The sequence below is a fragment of the Protopterus annectens genome, chromosome 9.part0, assembly GCF_019279795.1.
Source record: "Protopterus annectens isolate FY-2018-M chromosome 9.part0, PAN1.0, whole genome shotgun sequence".
NCBI classification, from domain to species: Eukaryota; Metazoa; Chordata; order Ceratodontiformes; family Protopteridae; genus Protopterus; species Protopterus annectens.
This window is the reverse complement of record NC_056743.1, coordinates 428,467,272-428,480,610: the sequence shown is the minus strand read 5'-3', so window position 1 is coordinate 428,480,610 and position 13,339 is coordinate 428,467,272. Positions and strand designations below refer to the sequence as shown.

General features: G+C 39.0%; 1 protein-coding gene across 1 annotated transcript in view; it reads right to left on the bottom strand.

The window, feature by feature from the left end:
- The window catches only part of BMP1 (bone morphogenetic protein 1), a 1,811,822-nt gene that overhangs the window by 732,735 nt on the left and 1,065,748 nt on the right, over nt 1–13,339 (bottom strand). The gene's annotated exons all lie outside the window — the stretch shown is intronic.

Below are 13,339 nucleotides of genomic sequence, written 5' to 3'. Positions count from 1 at the left end.
TGCCGTTGGTCACACATATGAGCTGAGATCTGTTGTGCAGAATATGTCAAATAAGAAATGGGGTAAAGCTTATGTTTTTAGTTCGACTGCTTCCATGGCTCAAAATGTTCATGAAATGACTTGGAGTGTCAAAACACAGAGTTAGTTGTTCAAATCCCCCCCCCAGGTTGTATGTTTGTTTTAATTTTAATATCCAACTAGTACCCACATCGTTAGTACTCAGACTGCTAGCCAAACTAAAGCCATACTCCCTTATCTGCTGATAAACTTCCACCTGAATATCTACAAGTCGCTGCCTATTCAACTGCATACCCTGTCAATATTCTTATAAATTGTTCCATCACAGAATCTTATGTCCCCAATATATGGAAAAAAACGTATTGTGACCCCATTACACAAAGGTGGGAATTCCAATGAACTCTGCAACTGTCACCCTATCTCTATACTTTCCCTTCTATCAAAAATACTGGAAAAATGTATACCTGCTCAACTTCTCAAACACCTCATTGACAATCATCTCCTTGAACCAACTCAGCATGGTCTCCGTCCAGCACACAGTACCATTACTGCACTACTGTCCTTTACGGACACAGTGAACAAAGCCTTAGATGCCAGCCTAGCTACATCAGTAATTCTGCTAGATCTATCTAAGGCCTTTGACACAGTGTACCATGCTGTACTGCTAAAACAGCTAGGAAAATTCGGCTGCTCCTCTACTGCTCTAACATTGTTCTCTGTTAGCCAAGTAGGAGGAAAACCATCAGTCAAATGGCTTAATCACAGTCAAAATACCAGGCCAATCATATAGGCGTCCCCCAAGGATCCATTCTTGGCCCTCTACTTTTTAATACCTTTATAAATTATCTACATACGGTTTCACCACAAAGTAAACTCGTTCAATATGCAGACGATTCCACCATTATCTCCTCCTCCGATCTCCTAAAGATCACACAAAACTCATTGAATCCTGGCTAAATGATTCTCAACTTCTATTGAACCCCCAAAAAATCCAAACTCTTACTTTTCTCTAGAAAACCACCACACACAGATTTTAAAATTTACTCACAAAATGAGGTAGAAATCGAACTAGTAAACTCTTCAAAACTACTTGTATAACTATTGACAATAAGCTCACATTTAAGCAACATATCCCTAATACAATTAAGAAGACCCATTTCAAACTAAGTAGACTTTATCGCCATAAAATGTATCTTGACACCAACACCAAAGTTAAGCTAGCCAATACACTTCTCATTCCCTCCCTTCTCTATTGAAGTCCAGTTTTTACCAACCTACATTCAACCCTTTTTAATAAGCTTCAAGCATGCTATTATAAAATAGCTAAATTTGCCAGTGGTCTGTCTAACCGTACATATCATTATCAAGCTATATCTTAGCTCAACTGGCTTGAGTTCCCCCACTACCAACATTACCCACAACTTACTATTTAAACCAAATAACTGCCCTACATTCCAATCTATCCTACAAGCATATACTCCTACCCACACACTCAGATCCACTAATAAACATCTCTTAAAGGTATCCAAACCTAATAAGAGAGCAGGTCAGTGTCTGTACTCCTATAGCATTGCCAAGATATGGAATACCATCCCCTCTCACATCACTCAACTCGAATCACTCAAAGCCTTTAAATCTGCTCTAAAACAACATTTTCTAAACAACCCCATCTGCTCCTGTACAGCAAACCCCAAGCCACCATAACCCTTCTTCCCCTATTTTCACATATATACCTTTATGACCTCAAAAAAAATTAATTATTTATCAGCCATGAAATGGACATTTTTTGCTCTTTGCCCATCTGACGATTGCACCTCTATGTGTATTTATATATATTTTTTTCCTATATTTCCACTATCAGACTCTTTTTATCACAATCATCGGTTGGTACTAGGCTATAGGCCCTAGGGCTTATACAAGCCTAGCCATAACTATTCCCTGGCTATTTTTTTCCCCACAGTATTTACTTATTAATATTGTACTTGTGACTATATTAGTGAATTCAAAATAATTATTACAATAAAACACCTTCTCCATATGTTGTAAATATATCCAACTGTTCTAACAATCATATGTACCTTTTATGCAATATATATGTATGTTTTTTGCTTTGTATTATACAGTGTTTTGTGAAGCTTTTCTCCGTGGGCCTCCACTGAAAATGTGTCACTTGGCTCATTGGCCTGTCCTAGTTAATAAATGCCAATAAATAGGTTCAAATCCCTTGAGGCTTTTTTGTTTGTTTTGTTTTCTGCTTTCACTCTGCAATGTACAAGCTTCCAACTCACATGAAAAACAGCCTCTCCCTGTCCTCTTCAAATGCAACCTAGATCAATGGACGGGTGACCGCAAGTTCACTCCTGGGGTGGTACCCATTTCCATCCTGGACAGAGGAAGTCATTATTAACTACCACAGACCCTTACCTCTGCAAATTTGACTTACCTAACAACCGACAATTGGGGAAACTCGGAATAAATATGGCTAGGATTGTAAGGGTTCTAGGGCTGTTGGCATAGTAACATATAACATTTTCCTGATGTACATTTCCCTGGCACATTCAGTGTGACTTATGGTATGGCTTAAGTTGTTAATACAGTGTTTGGTAGAATGTCAATGAAGACAGTAACCAGTTTAAATCCCTTGAGGCCTGTCTTTTCTTTTTATGACTTCAGTCTGCAAATGTGTAACATGCCCCTGATATGCATTTCCCCTGACACATGCAGTATGAACGCTTCTCTGGCTTACCTTGGTAATGTGGTGTTTGGTAGACTATCACTGAAGAGAGTAATGGATTCTAATCTACTCAGAGCTGTTTTTTTGTTCATGACATTTCATTATAATATAGGTACAATGATAATACTCTCTCTGATGATATCAGGACTGATGGAGGTTGGTACGTTATGTTACTTTACTGTAACCCATGTATCCAGAGTTTCACATTTTTTAAGTTCAACTGCTTCAGACTGATACCTGCGTGTGCATGTGTGACATACCCCTTTCACCACTGTGTTCTGCATCCCTGCTTTGGTCAGCATGTTCCTCTGCAGTCTTCTGTCAGCTTCTGTTGTTTTTGTTGCACTACTACCAACTATATGCCACCATTAGCCATCCTAGACTTACTTTCTTCCATAAAACAGTTATCTTTATATCGTCTGCCTTGAGTTATAACAATAGATCAGCAGCTTAGCATTGACATCTGTGTGTACAGTTTAGCGATGCCTAACCTAGATACTTGTGTGTGCTCAATGTTTACAACAGCTGCTTATACTTTGTGTATGCTCAATGTTTACAACAGCTGCTCATACTTTGTGTGTGCTCACTGTTTATAACAGCTGTTCATACGTTACGTGTGCTCAATGTTTACAACAGCTGCTCATACGTTACGTGTGCTCAATGTTTACAACAGCTGCTCATACGTTATGTCTGTTCAATGTTTACAACAGCTGCTCATACTTTGTGTGTGCTCACTGTTTACAACAGCTGCTCATATGTTACATGTGCTCAATGTTTACAACAGCTGTTCATACTTTCCTCTGGCCATGGATTGATCTAACATGATCTTCCCACAGGTCCATGCAGCTGTTGCAATGAGACGCTGCTCTCTGTGCACGCTGGCTTGGCTGCACACATTGTTAATGAGCTTTGGGCTCATTGCACCCGCACTACAGACAGTGTTGGCTTTATTGTGATCATAGCTGCAGCATTTCTGAATTCCCAGTTATTTAATACATACTGAAACATTCTAAAGAGACAGGGGAGTTCCTCCAGAAACAGCTGCTATCTTAAGGCAATTTCCTGGTTGGGTAAACTTATTATAAGCTGAGAGCTTCCACAAAAAGATTCAGGAGTTAGCGGTTTTTCTGCCAGTTACAAACATCAGCAAAAGCTGGGGGAGGTATGGAGTATACTGGAGTGTCTACTTCTTTACAGATATTTATGAAATATAATGAGATACGGTAACAGCACTACATGAAGAAATGCTCAATACTGAGAAGGACTTGGAGTCATCTGCTGGACAGGATGTGGAGCTGGGAAAAGTTTAAATTCCTGATGAAGTCCCAACTTTGGACATGTACTAAGACTATAGAATTTTCTACAGCATTAACAAGGGTTTTGACTGCTTACAAAAAAATGTACAGTGTTAGTTAACAACTTGTCTGAACAGTTTCAGCTCTAGTTTTTTAGCCATAAAATCACAAAATTCTGTCATGTCAAATTTGATAAAACGAGAAGGTATTCCTACCCTAAGGCACATTTTTTAATGTAAAAGAGCAAGTAAAGACAGAATACATATGCACCACTGATGAAGGAGCCAATGTGGATGGGAACTGCAGTTCCTTGGCATTATGACATTTGCCCATCCTGGAAAAATTCAAACTTCAGGAACACAAGAAAATATACTTTTTCAAAATGTTTTGTTTTTAAATTATGTTAGGGCCACCTCTGACCCACAAGGTCACCAAGGAACTGTGCTGCAGTGGCTGGGTGGTGTTTGTGGATATTTCTGCACTAGGGATATGAGCTTGACAATTAGGATAAGTTTAAAGATACTATAGAACTATGAAACTTGGCAACCAGAGTAACCTGCTTTTATTTTGTGGGGGGAAAGGAAACAGGCCTTGTAAATGATGTGAGGAGATGTGCACGTCAAGTAAAGCACCAGGAATTTGAGGTATGTGACTGTAGATTAATTTCATACGGGATAAACGTATATGGCCCAGGAACCTAGTCAGGGGACAGGATTGAGGCTACACCTTTGGGACATCATGGAATCACACTACAAATGCTGCGGACATGCTTTATTGTGGTGCTTGGGTCTGCAAAAAGTCTTCAAAGGAAATGAACATTTTAGGCATTCAGTTCACATTATTAGATTTGACCTTGAGGGCTTTGAATAGATGTACAGTTTTCTGTCTGTGTTGGCCAACTTGCATAGTGCACATTAAATATGTCACTATGCCATATGGGGTCTGACAGAACATCACGCTGTCAGCAGGTAAGGGCTAGAGATAACAGCCATGTCATTTTAAGCTAGTAATGCTAGGGCGTCTGATTCAGTCGAGTACCTTTTACACAATCACTATGTGAGAATGCAAGCAAGCACACTGCCATTCAGTACTGTAACTTGGATACACAGACTTAAGTGACAATGTTGCTATAAAAAAACAAGTTTTTTTATCACTGGAACTTTGAAGTACAATTCTTGTTATGCTATAAGGTATGCAGCTGGCTGAAGCTTTGTGGCTGAATTTGTATTTTATGGCTGCCATTTTTTTCAAATTGTAAATTTTGAAGTGGTAACTGTATGTGTAGTCGAGGGTCACAAAGCAACAAAAAGAAAGACTGTTTATTTGGTAAAATGAGTACTCCTGTTTACTCTGAGTCTGAGGAACCTTGAAGTTACCATTGAGGGTGTGGGGAATGCAGGGGGCTTGTGCCACAGGAGAATATTTTTGCATGTATTCTTGTCAAAGTATCAACATGAAAAAGTTTGATTTTAGCACTTGAGATGAGCAAAAATGGTTCTAAAGTCAGCAGACTACCGACATCATTCATTTGAAATTACATTTGCCATACCTACCCCTTAAAAGCAAAACTTTCTCAGAGGCACATCACAAGTCCAAACAAGCTGTATTTTTAAACATATGCTAACAGATTGTTTGGGGGGGGCAACTTTCTAGTGTTTAAGGTACCACTTACAAACTATTGCTCTGAACAGGATGACTAGAACTTAAGTTAGTCTGACCCAGACAGTAGTTTGACTTAAGACAGCTTAAGTGAACTTGCAACCTAAGGGCTTGTTGCGTAACCAATCATTATTATGTTGAGTTTCCTGGTTGCTTCCTAAGGTTTATCTGTGCAAAACTCAAGCCTGAGTCATCAATATTTTTAAATATGACCTGGTAGGCTACTGTTTTTGATTGTGGGCACTAATGTGTTACTTAAGGTATGTATTTCTGTACTCTGTATCACTGGCTATTTTGCTTAGGTCATGACTGAAAAGGGCTCATTAAGATGATACCACCTACCCAGTTAAATAAAAATACAGAACTGCAAACATCGAAGTGACGCTCCACATCACGAAGCAGACGTTCAGAGATGAAGAAGAAGACTACAGTTACAAGCACTTCAGGCCACTGGCTAGTGACAGACTCTATGGTTACATCATCTGACCTAAGAGCTTATGTCTTCGACAATCTGTGGAAGACAAGAGGCAGAAATGTCAAGTGATCACCACCTGGTGCTGACAATATGGGACACCATCTGGACACACCTTGGATTCCCAAATGAGAAATTAGGCTTGCTTGAGAATGCCAGACCAAGGCTTCTCTGTCTGGTAAGTTCAGCTCCTACATTTGAAAAGACAATGCGCTTTGAGCTAGACCAGAGGCATTAAGTCTGAAAGGCAGTGTTGAACACCTCAGTCATAAAGGCAGCAGCAGCAAACAACTACGCCTGAGGGTGGGTCATATGTGCCACAGTGTACCCTAGAACTCACCTGTTGCTATATGTTCCCCTTCTGGCTGGGCTGGTTTCTGCTGCATTTCCTTATCTTACTAGACACTGTTATTGGACTGGACCAGATGAAAAAATCTGACTTTGATACCAAGGTCAAAGACATCAGGGATGTGACTTATTTAATTTGTATTGTATTTGTTAATATTGATATTGATCTGGTGTTTAGCTCCTTAGGACACATTTTGTTATTCTTCTATTGAGATAAGGAAATGTACTGGTACTCTGGGCATTCTGCTTGTTCCAGGCTTAATTTCCAGTTGTTTTTCTGACTGGCTGTGCCTTAAGGGTTGCTTTTTGACTGTGCTGCATCATTTGCTGTTTTGTTTGGTTGGGGAGCCCTTTTCTGTATTTCTTTGCCTGCACAATGCTACTGGATTAGTCAGCTCTCACTAGATGTGGCATTGTTGCACTGAATAAAATGAAAACAGCAGTTCACTGACTCTACTGGCAGGAAGTTTAGATGAAAGACAAGCCCACAATTGTAGAAAATCCCACAAATCCTTTATTCTTCGAAATAAAATATCCTGTTAGCACTTTCGTTTAAACAAAGTGTTAAAACTTAATCAGACAACTGTTAGTTTCACATTCACTTCCTTTATAAACTTTCTTTAGTGTTGATTGGTTAAACAACTCATTAATATTAATAAAACTTAGAAATCAGAAAACACTCTAAGCAATGCGTTGGCTTTGTTAGATAAAAGTATACGTGATGACATTTCTTTTGATATTTTTAAATATGAATATTCGTGTATTTTAACAGTATTGACCACTATATAGACCACCTTAAATAGGGAAGACTAACAAACTAAACAGGGACTTGAATACTATGCTAATGGATTGGCATACCCAAAACCACCAGCTTCACAGTTTAAATGCAAAAATTATAAGTTTGTTCAAAGAAACCATCCTTGTGATAACTTAAGGCAAAACACTGAGTTTGCACCAGAAACTGATGCAGAAGGTGGTGATGAGTCCTTAAACTCTGACCTAGAATACGTTGGCCCAAGAAGGTCAGAAAGACTTAGGAACAAAAACAACCCCCAATTGAGGCAAGGTGCACAAGATGGTTCCCAAGAGATAGGTAAGGGGCCAGGCCCAAGAGGAGGAACTGGAGGACATAAACGTAGCAGTGGATTTGCCCCCCACCAATTTTGGTCCCACTTGTTTGCTTCAAGGGGGAGAAGATGATTTTCAAGAACTAGTAAATAACTACATCATTGTTTTTAACAATCAGAAAGACTTTAAAGTTTACAATTACTCTGATGTGAATACTGACACAGATGTAGCAAATTTATTAGCTAGAGGCATAACGTTCATGCCAACAATATCTTTTGATTTCACTACAACTGTTACAGACATGAAATTGTTTTTGTAGAAGGTGAATTTTCCCTTGTTGTATCATGATAATTTGCACAGAACTAGTGACAACATATGGAATATTAGTTCGATTCACAACCCCCCATCCACTCCAAACTTGCCTTGTATGAGAAATTATGTGAAATAGATATTAAAAGTTTGCAGAAACACAAGAATACAGATGTGAATAATTTAAATGAAAGCGAGTTAACTGTTCTAGAGTTTCTGCAAAGAGAAAAAATAGGGGTCATGAAACCCGACAAGGAGGGAAGGGTGTTTATCATGGGAGTGGAGATGTATCAAAGAAAAATGCAGGAGGTTTTGAACACGGATACATATAAGAAAGAATCACTGAATTAGCTGAATGGAGCATACAGAAGGATTCATTCACAGTTTTAGTGACATTTTCATGGAAAGGAGAATAGGCATTCACCTTTACAACTATTTGAATATTATCGCACCCAGACTACCTGTGTTCTTTGACATCCCTAAAATTCACAAGGGCCTGTCTAACCCTCCCATGAGACCACTTGTGGATGCTAGGGATTCCATCACTTCATCCTGTGCCCAACATCTGGACTATGAACCTAAGAAAATTATAGAGAAGGAACCGCAGTTTTGTAAGGATTTGTGGAGTTTCCTGGCACAGGTGAATGAAATTGTCAATGACACTTTGGAGACCATTGACATTAAAGACCTTTATACCATCATTCCCCAAGACATTGGTTTGGAATGGGTGAACGAGCTGCTCCTAGAACACAATGTAACCTACGACACTATTACTTTAATCTCTGAACTCTTAGAACTGGTCCTCAGCAATAATTTTATTACTGTTGACAATGATTACTACTTACAGAGCAGAGGGGTGGCCATGGGTTCTCCATGTGGCGGGACTTTCACCAGTGTTGTAATGGCCTATTGGGAGAAGAAGTACGTGTTCCAGTCAGGTCATTTCCCGAAAATTAGGTCATACCTCCAATTCCAGGATGATATATGGCTAAATTGGAAGGGTTCTAGTAGGGAATTGGAGAATTGTGTGACTTACATAAATGAAACTACCACTTTCCTTCACTTCACATGGAAGTACAGCACTCAGTCCACTGACCATGGAAGTACAGCACTCAGTCCACTGACCATGGAAGTACAGCACTCAGTCCACTGACTACTTGGATATTTCATTAAGACGAGACCTTTCCAACAATAGATATGTGGCTAGAATTTTTAGGAAGGAAACTTACTCCAATTCATTCCTTCACTTTAGTAGCTCACATCTGTTTCATCAAAAGAGGTCGGTCGTCAAGGGGCAACTAGTTCAAGTTGCCCAGATGACCACCTCTTTTGACGACTTTCTTGATGAGTATGATTTTCTAAGTTCCACATTCCTTAGAAGGGCCTATTCAGTGAATCTGATCGAGGAATTAGTGGAAGAAGTTAAAACTAAAAGACTGAATGGTCATTTTTCAGCCCATACTAGACAAGCAACATACATCTGTAGATCTGATGGACCCTCATATAGTCCTCAATGAGTCTAGTTCTCAGAACTTTAGCCCTAATGAAACAAAAGAATTTTCATCAGATTTTACTAAAGCACTTGTCATTACTTATAGTAAGGAGGCCCAAGCTTTAAGATTAATTTTTGAAAAAAAACTGGCCCATACTACTGGGAGATTCCTACATGACACAATATGTGGGGTATAAACCCATGATTATATATAGGAAAGGGCCTAATTTTAAAGACCTACTTAAAAGTAAACAGGGAGCTGAGCTACGAGGGGGGCAAGGAATGACCAAGTGTGGGGCATGTTCCTGATGCCACAAGGTTCAAGTAGCTAACAGTTTCATAGTGAGAGATACAATATATTAAATGAACAGTAAATATAATTGTTGTTCTAAAGCAGTAGTTTATTTGACATCCTGCTCTTCCTGCCAGTGTTTCTACGTTGGGAAAATGGATAGGAAACTCTGGCAGAGAATTTATGAGTACAAATGTGCTGTAAAGAGACAAAACCAGAATAATGCCTTGGCTAAACACATTAATTGTAATAGTGAACATAAGTTTAGCTTCATGGCTATAGATTCAGTACTTATACAGAATAACAAGCCATGGGGGCTACTTCTAGAGATAAAAGATCTCAGGTGGCAAATCCGTTTACATGCGGATAGTTGGCCAGGTCTGAATGAGCGTAGCTCAATAGCCCCTGTGCTGAAGTTAAAAGCTCTTGAAAGGAACAAAAGTAAAAGTAGTTTCAGATAGTTAAAACTCATTCATTTATATACAAGGTTTTTTCCCCCTTGATGCAAGTATTTTTTATACATATATATTTTTTATATATTTTTAAATATTTATCATATTTAATTTACTGTATTTGCACATATTTATGAAATAGGTATAGTTAATCATTTTTAAGAAATGTTCTTATGAGATGTTAAGTTATCGGAGTTGCATACAGTTTTTCAACATCAAAACCCAGTTTATAAAAATTCTTATCAGGAAAAAAGTTTTAGCATTGGTTTTAGACTGTTTACATAAGATGTTAAATGAATTTTACTTTATAGTTATTAGTTGCAGAAGGCAGATGCAGTTAGAACAAATGGGTGATTGTGTTTTTATGTATACGTGATGTATTTTTAAGTTTCATTAATATTAATGAGTTGTTTAACCAATCAATGCTAAAGGAAGTGTATAAAGGAAGTGAAAGTGAAACTAACAGTTGTCTGATGAAGTTTTAACACTTTGTTTAAACGAAAGTGCTAACAGGATATTTTATTTCAAAGAATAAAGGATGTGTGTGATTTTCTAGCATCGTGGGCTTGTCTTTCATCTAAACTTGCTGCCAGTAGAGTCTGTGAGCTGCCGTTTTCATTTTATTCAGCATTGTTGCACTGTACAGCTGCAATCACTTTTTGTTAAAGTGTTTGTAACTGTTACCTAACCACAGCTACATTCATCTTGGCTCTCACCTAGTGTGCACAGTTACCAAAGTTTGTTACTGATAAGCACAACTTGGGTCTAAGCAGTGTACATGTCTTAGTAATGTGGAAGCTTAGTGCTTGAAGTTCTTGAACAAAATTCATTTGCAACCCTATCATCCTCCAATGGTGGCTGTGACAGTATTTTAATGCAGTCTACAGTTACTTTGTAGGGACTGCATGACTATTCGGGCATCTCTGCTAGCCACGAATGTTTTCACTAGGTTGTACAATCTATCAGCTTAATTTTGAGGTATGACGTGTTTGGCTTTTGGTGTCTCAAATTATTCCAGTTCTAAATTGCTTTCTTCTTGATGCAGTATCAATTACTTGCCACGTCCTGCTTTGTTTTGTGTAAGTTATCTGTTTATACATGCCTCCTAGTAACATGATTCTGTATTCGTATTCCTGTGCAACTTTTCTTCCTGGTCCCCCATTTAAAAAGCAGCTATGCTCAGTCAGACAACCTGCAGCAATACAAAACATAAATAAACATGGTATATCCTGTGAAAAGTTACTGAGAGAGTAAGATGCTGGGCGTATCAGGTTTCTCCAGAAAGTCACTTGGCCTACTCTTCATGACAGGGTAAATGTTCCTTGGTCCATGAAATCATCAGAATAGTATACAGGCTCTTTTGGATTAAGAGAAGCCAATTATAGTGGTGAAGGACGCCCCCAGGAGGATCTTACTGGATTTGTTCTAAGTAGGACCAACTAGGGCAATCTCAAGATACAATGGAGGAGTACAGTTCTTGGATGGCTTGGAATGTTTGGGGGATACTTCAGATGAGGTACAATCTGTGGTCTGGGAAGGGGACATTTGGTCAGTGTTGCTTAATTTATTGCATATGTGGGACTAACCATGACAATAAGTGTGAGGACACAGTTCAGCATTTCTGTAATAGTGTGACTAGGAAACCAATTATAACTAGTACTTCAGACAGTGGTTTGCATATAGCTGACTGTTGTACAGGCATTCATTCATTTTTCAAAACTCACTTCATCCTATGCAGAGTGGTGGGCAAGCTACAGCCTTTATCAGTACTCAGTGGATGAAGCACAGAATCAGTCCTGGAGAGGGCATCAGCAGTTCAATGCAGAATACCCACGCATGCAAGCATGAGTGTGAATGCATGCACGCATGTAAACACACATACACGCACACGCAGAGACACACAAAGTACGAACCATATTAGAGCAACAGGTATTGTGAGACAACAACACTAACTGTATCAAAGTACCAAATACCATGAGACAGGAACACTACAGCAGAGAGTTGATTATCCAAACTAATCCGGACGTAGGATAGTTTGGATAATCAAACTGTTCGGATAATCAAACATAAATTGAATCAGATAAAAAAACTTCTAAAATCTTGTTTTTTTTCTGCATGCAGCATGCAAGAAATACACTTTTCAACCATTCAGCAATTCCAGTGGACAATAAACAATATTTTTCCACTAAATGCTCAAAAACACACACAAGCAAATACTATAACATTTACATATTCAGAATTTATGATTTTTCCTACCCAAAAACTTTGGAAGGCTGCATTTGGATAACTGACATTTCAGATAATCGACTCTGTAGTGTAATTGTAACAGAGTACCAGGTACCATGAGGCAGTAACACTAACCATATCAGTGTACCAAGCACCATGAGACAGCAACATTAAGTTTACCAAAGTACCAAATACTATGAGACAGCAACACTAACAGTACCAGAGTACCTGGTACCATGAGACAGCAACATTAACTGTACCAGGTACCACGAGAGAGCAACACCAACCATACCAGAGTACCAAGTACTGTGAGACAGCAAACACCAACTGTACCAGAATACCAAGTACCTTGAGACAGTAATACGAACTGTACCAGAGTACCACGTACTGTGAGTCAGCAACATTAACTGTACCAGAGTACTAAATATCATGAGACAGCAATACTAACCATAAAGTGCCAAATACTAGAAGACAGCAAAACTAACAGTACCAGAGTACCAGGTACCATGAGACAGCAACATTAACTGTACCAGGTACCAAGAGAGAGCAACACCAACCATACCAGAGTACCAAGTACTGTGAGACAGCAAACACCAACTGTACTAGAATACCAAGTACCATGAGACAGTAATACCAACTGTACCAGAGTACCAGGTACTGTGAGTCAGCAACACTAACTGTACCAGAGTACCAGGTACCATGAGACAGCAACATTAACTGTACCAGGTACCAAGAGAGAGCAACACCAACCATACCAGAGTACCAAGTACTGTGAGACAGCAAACACCAACTGTACTAGAATACCAAGTACCATGAGACAGTAATACCAACTGTACCAGAGTACCAGGTACTGTGAGTCAGCAACACTAACTGTACCAGAGTACCAGGTACCATGAGACAGCAACATTAACTGTACCAGGTACCACGAGAGAGCAACACCAACCATACCAGAGTACCAAATACTGTGAGACAGC